The following is a 5,727-nucleotide window of genomic DNA, read 5'->3' as shown; positions in this document are numbered from 1 at the left end:
TTGCCACACTTTTTCCTTCCCACAGACTTCCCACTGAGGTGCCTTGATACAGCACTCTGCGAACAGCCTATTCGTTCAGAAATTTCTTTCTGTGTCTTACCCTCTCGCTTGAGGGTGTCAATGATGGCCTTCTGGACAGCAGTCAGGTTGGCAGTCTTTCCCATGATTGCGGTTTTGAGTAATGAACCAGGCTGGGAGTTTTTAAAAGCCTCAGGAATCTTTTGCAGGTGTTTAGAGTTAATTAGTTGATTCAGATGATTATGTTAATAGCTCATTTAGAGAACCTTTTCATGATATGCTAATTTTTTTAGATAAGAATTTTGGGTTTTCATGAGCTGTATGCCAAAATCATCAGTATTAAAACAATAAAAGACCTGAAATATTTCAGTTGGTGTGCAATGAATCTAAAATATATGAAAGTTAAATTTTTATCATTACATTATGGAAAATATTGATTACCGAGAGCTGAACAACATTACAATAAAGAACACTTATCCATTACCACTCATGTCTTCAGCTTTCGAGAGGTTACAGGGAGCATCTGTATTCACAAATTTGTATTTACGTAATGCTTATCTTTTATTCCGCATCAGAAAGGGGGATGAATGGAAAACCGCCTTTAATACCCCCAGAGGGCACTTTGAATACTTGGTTATGCCGTTCGGGCTCTCCAACTCACCAGGGGTTTTCCAAGCACTCGTGAATGACGTGTTGAGAGATATGGTAGATCAGTTTATAGATGTTTACTTGGATGACATCCAGGAACACGTTCAACACGTCAGACAAGTGCTCCAGAGGTTACTTGAGAATAGCCGCCGCCGCGTCTCGTAGATGGGGAACCGAATTAATCAGTTAATCGTATTCTGGACTCGAGACGAAGGGGATGAGGATTCCAATACCTGGTGGATTTGGAAGGTTATGGTCCGGAGGAGAGGAGCTGGGTAACTGCTAGGGACATATTGGATCACTCCCTTATTGATGATTGCAATCAGCAGGTAGGCCCTTCTGGGAACTCCAAGAGGAGTTCTTATGGGGGGGGGGGGGTACTGTCATGGTTGGTAAACCGTGATCTCTGGGTTTTGCACTTTGTGGTGAAGTCTGTGTGTTTCGCGTCTGCACTGATTAGTTTGTGGGCGTCTCCGTTAATTGTCTTCAGCAGCAGCTGTCACTCATTACACACTCCCTATATATTGGCTTGTCTCATGTCTTGTGTTTGTGTGAACATTGTTTAATGTCGGTAACTCTGTCTTTTGCTTCTGTGTCGTTTGCGTTGGATGTCTGTGTCTTTCCCCGGAACCTCATCCACTCTCCGCACTTTCACTCAGCATCAGACTTACCTTCGGCTCTATTCCCCGCAGTTCCTGTGCCATCCTCTCCTGCTGCCATCTCATCATCATCATCTGGATTACTCATCGTCTCCCCACCAACTTGGATTGTCGTCTTCCCAACATTGTTTTTGTACTCTTGTTTGTTTGTCTATTTTCATTCAATTGTTAACTCGCACTTGTCAGTCCCTCCAGAAAAATGCGATTATGCGATCGCGTGATTTAATGCATAATCAGCCAAGGGCCACATATTTATTCGGGGGTCACATTTTTTCAAATACGCCGCATAAATTGCCGATTTCAGGAAGCAAAATATGCGGAGGAAGCATGATATCATAAATGTGGTACCCGTCAAGGAGTAAATCTTTATGGTTTGACTACGCCACCCCCTGATGATGGGCAGGAGGACCCACAAGTCTTCCCTTAATGTAGTGTAGCTAACTCTATATTTTCCCCGCAAAGGGACAGTTGACAAGAGGCAGGTATATAAATGTATTTCGAATTTATTACAATTTAGTACAAAAAGTGTGGAAAAGTTATTAAAATGGCTCTTAAATACTGCTATACAATTGGTGGATTCTCTTCAGTCTAGGAAGGTCGGATCAGCCAATGCGAAACCCATGCTCAGGTGGACCCTGGTGAGACAAAAAGAAACAGGAGACAGCAACCCAGCACCAGAAGAAGCATGCAACACAGCAAGCACCACTCATTCAAGATCTTCAGATACCACGACAAAAAAATCTCACACCGTGTTATGGTTATAAAGACACCCCAAACCAATGTCTCTAACAATGTGGTCCCTTGGCAAGAAGGGGCAAAGCATCAGTGTGGATCCGGCCTTGTACAGGGATAGCCTAAGCAGAAGACATAGTTAGGGAGGAGACCCACCAGCACGGATAACACCAGTTTAAGGAACAATGCTACTACAAGTAGGGCACATGGGTGGTAGGCCCAGAAGCAAAATCACATCACACAAACAAACCAACAAAACAATAAAAAAATGCACATTAATCACAAGAAAACAGTGGCTGGCCTGGTCCCTTTTGGGAAATAAACAATCATGTTAGTTGCCAGCCTCATTAAACAGCATATCATAGTCAACTCAAACATGGCTAAAAAATATAGGCCTACTTTTCAGTATGCTCAACTGTCCCACAGCTCATTGACATATGAAGACAAAGGTGAACATTCCGTTGCTACAGACAGAAAAAGTATTTTAAAACATGTTCCAATGCAGATATAAAACACTCAATGGCATATTAAGGCATTTACCGATGCAGCCCAGCAGCTCAGGTCACAATGAGGTGATCACAACACATTTTAAAACTCCATGCAGAAGCCTGTGTCCTCCATGAAGAGTAGACACACACTTCTAGAAATTACCCTGATAAAACAAAATAAATATTAAAATTCAAATGGCAGTGATTAATCATGCTCTACCATGACCAACAGTACCTACACTGAAAAGGAAGCCCAACACGCACAACAGTGTCCAGCACCAACACAAAGAGAATCTGCCTTGCAACCAGCAGACACTTATCACTTCCTAATTGGTCATGTGACTTTTCAAAACATCATGTGATCCTGGGTGTGAACGTGATGCAACTAGGTTGTGTGCCTGCCTATGTAGATCCCCACACAATAATAATAATTTTCGTTGCAAAAAAGTCACATATATCTTAGCAGAAAGTTGAAAAATGTTGCGTTTACATCACACAAGTAAATCGCCATTATTTCCCAATTGGAACCTTATGAAGTGACGTAATTGCGCGACGTGAACATCATCTGTCAAGCCCGCATTGAAACAAGGGTGAAGGACGCAAAATCATTCTCATCTGCCAACAAAAATAAGCACAAAAGACCGCGCAAAGCAGTTACCCGGTGTGTTACATGACAAGTGGGGGCAAATTATTTTGAGAGAGGGATGAGGATGAGGATGGTGAATGATAGGCCAGTGTTAGAGGGTATGCAGTTAGTTTTCATTTTCACAGTGGACTGTTGTAGTTTCATTCAAGTTGATGCACCTCTACAGTTGTAAGATTGTACTTTTTTGTTACAGAATAGTACCAAAACCTTACAGTTTTAAGTATATTAGTAATATGTAAAATAGTTTACATTGCAGTAAGAGATTGCACTTTGCAATTCCTGTAAAACAACATTTGTATATTTGTGTGTATATTTTATTTGTATTCATTTTTACAGAAGTTGTTGAATATTCCTTTTGTAAAGCTAGAGAACTTGTTTGACACAATGTTTTGTAAGTTTGAGCCATGTGTTAATTAAGGTCTGAAATAAAACAGAATGAGAACTTAAATATTATGTGATTTAGTATGCTTGCTTATCATAGGAAGTCATAAGAAATGACTCATTACAGTAAGGTAGTAGCCTAGTGAGAACAGGGTGTTGGGGAGGGGGGTGTCACCTTTTTTTCTCTTTTTCATCAAACCGCAGTTTTTGCAAGTTCAAGGATTTTTGCCCGCAATTTTTGCCCGCATGACCTACCGCTCATCAAGAGAGTGCCAAGAGTGTGCAAAGCAGTAATCAAAGCAAAAGGTGGCTACTTTGAAGAACCTAGAATATGACATATTTTCAGTTGTTTCACACTTTTTTGTTATGTGTATAATTCGATATATAATTCCACATGTGTTAATTCATAGTTTTGATGCCTTCAGTGTGAATCTACAATTTTCATAGGCATGAAAATAAAGAAAACTCTTTGAATGAGGAGGTGTGTCCAAACTTTTGGTCTGTACTGTATGTTGTGTATTTACGAAATGCAATTTGTCCCTTCTGTGTTCCTATACCCTCCTATGTTATGTGATGTGTATGAAAACTTTGTTTTGTAGTAGTTTTGTAGAAGCTTTGTAGTAGTACTTCTGAAGGAAAAATAAACGACAAGCACTAGTTGAACGCGAACTTCATATCATGTGTATTAACGATATATAACACACCTATTTTAAATTTATATATATATATATACACACACACACACACACACACATTACGTCAGCATGCATCATAGTGAGCAGTGCAAAACGCTGGTTGAATCTTTAGTTACTACTAGGGGTGTAACGGTACGTGTATTTGTACTGGAACGTTTCGGTACAGGGCTTTCAGTACAGTGCACGTGTGTACCAAATGACAGAATGCAATATTTTGTGCGCTGAACATAAGTACATTTTCGTGTTTCCATACGAACATATTAAGTGGCGGAAGACTCCACGTTCAGCGCAAATCCCGCCCTGCAGTTGATTCTTAGGCCGGCGACACACTGGATGCCTGGCTCAAGACGCGCCCCTTACGAAAAATAACCATGGTTTTATTATAGTAACCCATGTTTTTTTGGCGTGTTGACTACCATGGTTAAACTATGGTTAATTTGTAGTTACCATGGTTTAACTATAGTAACCATGGTTTTTTGGTTTTATTTGTAGTAAAACCATGGTTCATTTTCATAAGGGGCATCTCAGGCGAAATAGAACCGACGCCTATTTTTCACGCGACACGCAAGCGTGTTGGAAGCGTTTCCAGGTAAAATAGAATAGGAAAATATGTTTATATGTAATTTCGTACACAAATACATATTAATTCATGACACTTTGATGTTTGAATGTCTATAGGTTGACATAAATTCAGATATGAATGTAATTTAAAAAATAAATTAATAATTATCGATTTTCAAATATTGCACCTGTCAAAAATAGTCTATTTTGCCATCAATACTGTTGACGGTGTCCTTTATCAGTAGGCTTTATATTTATGCTCAACATGAAGTATAGATATTGTTGTCGTGAAGACAAGATCCTGGTCTTACGGCGGTCTCCATCTATGTCACCTACAGCAGCAGCGTGCCAACGCCACGTCAGGCATGATTCTGGTGAAGCAGGCCTACAAGCTGGGATTGGTAATGCTGTACTGTAATCATAGTTATTTATTTATATTTTGCATTATATTTTATAATATGATTTTGGTTTGAGACAGAGTATTTTATTTAGTGGAGAACTTTGCAGCAGTATTTTATTTCTTATTCTATTTTTATTTTATATATATATTTTATTAAAAAGTTTTTTTTAAGTGTATAGTAATAAACAACCTGCAGTTTAATGTTTGCATTTCTTTCCCTTACTGTACCGAAAACGTACAGTCACGGTACTGAACCGTAATTTTTGCGTACCGTTACACCCCTAGTTACTGCAATGGGTACTTTGCCCCCTCGTTTAACAACACTACACCAATGCTTCAGAGTGCAGCATCAATAATCAACTTGTTTTATAAACCACAGTTTCATTAGGAGCTGAAAAATGACTAGACCTCTCAAATAACTTTATACTGCTATAAACCTTCATCAGAGACAAAGAAAACTGAGGCAGAACAACTTTAGTCATAAACATTTAGTCTTTTT

General features: G+C 39.4%; 1 long non-coding RNA gene across 2 annotated transcripts; it reads right to left on the bottom strand.

The window, feature by feature from the left end:
- Positions 1-1,972: 1,972 nt before the first annotated feature.
- LOC128018171 (uncharacterized) lies at positions 1,973-2,957 on the bottom strand. 2 transcript variants are annotated; one of them, XR_008184750.1, is made up of 3 exons: positions 2,598-2,957; positions 2,457-2,521; positions 1,973-2,179 (listed from the first exon to the last, which is right to left on the bottom strand). It is a non-coding gene; the product is annotated as an uncharacterized LOC128018171 (long non-coding RNA). The 2 variants fall into 2 exon arrangements; XR_008184751.1 differs by having other exon boundaries at positions 1,973-2,521; positions 2,598-2,709; positions 2,785-2,957.
- Positions 2,958-5,727: the final 2,770 nt, after the last annotated feature.

The sequence above is a fragment of the Carassius gibelio genome, chromosome A8 (assembly GCF_023724105.1).
Source record: "Carassius gibelio isolate Cgi1373 ecotype wild population from Czech Republic chromosome A8, carGib1.2-hapl.c, whole genome shotgun sequence".
NCBI lineage: Eukaryota > Metazoa > Chordata > Actinopteri > Cypriniformes > Cyprinidae > Carassius > Carassius gibelio.
This window is presented reverse-complemented; position numbering and strand designations above follow the sequence as displayed.